The sequence below is a fragment of the Cervus canadensis genome, chromosome 17, assembly GCF_019320065.1.
Source record: "Cervus canadensis isolate Bull #8, Minnesota chromosome 17, ASM1932006v1, whole genome shotgun sequence".
Taxonomy (NCBI): domain Eukaryota; kingdom Metazoa; phylum Chordata; class Mammalia; order Artiodactyla; family Cervidae; genus Cervus; species Cervus canadensis.
In genome coordinates, this window is record NC_057402.1 from 29,727,210 (window position 1) to 29,727,982 (window position 773).

Consider the following 773-nt stretch of genomic DNA (forward strand, 5'->3'; position numbering starts at 1 on the left):
AAAATATACTATGTAAATACTAATGAAAAATAAGCAGGAAGAGTTATATAAGACATAATAGATAACAGGGCAAAAACCATTACCAGAAATGAAGAGAAAGAAAAATTCTTTAAGATAAAAGTATTCTTTTATAAAGAATATGTGGTTGTGGCGGTTTAGTTGCCAGGTTGTGTCCAACTCTTTGTGACCCCCATGGACTGTAGCCTGCCAGACTCCTCTGTCCATGGAATTTTCCAGGCAAGAATACTGGAGTAGGTTGTCATTTCCTTCACCAGGGGATCATCCCCAACCAGGGATTGAACCTGGGTCTCCTGCATTGCAGGCAGATTCTTTACCAACTGAGCTACCAGGGAAGTCCCCTGGTAACAATCTAAATCTATGTGGAAATCTAAGGAAAAATGTGTTCATTATAATGGGATGGCTAATACTCCTCTCTCTCAGAAATATACAACATGAAAGTCAGTAACAACAAAAATATTTGAACTAAATGATTAACAAAATTATATGTGGAATTATTTGTCCAACTATTACATAGTTATTCAAATATATTTGATGTATTTTCTTAATTGAACATAGTTTGGGCCATGAAGTGAATCCCAAAATTTCAGTTTTAGAAAACTTATTTTTCCAAGTAGTCTTGGAAGCTTTCAAGAACAGGTGAATAATATGTGTCTCAACATTTCAAGTAATTGACCTTTGAGAACAAATATTTTCATCACAATGGGACTGTTAGAAATTAGTAGCTAAATTTTAATGAGTCTTTCTTATAGACT

At 34.2% G+C, this 773-nt stretch overlaps 1 non-coding gene across 1 annotated transcript; it reads right to left on the reverse strand.

Moving 5' to 3' along the window:
• Nucleotides 1-281: 281 nt before the first annotated feature.
• TRNAC-GCA lies at nucleotides 282-353 on the reverse strand. The gene has a single exon. It is a non-coding gene; the product is annotated as a tRNA-Cys (tRNA).
• Nucleotides 354-773: the final 420 nt, after the last annotated feature.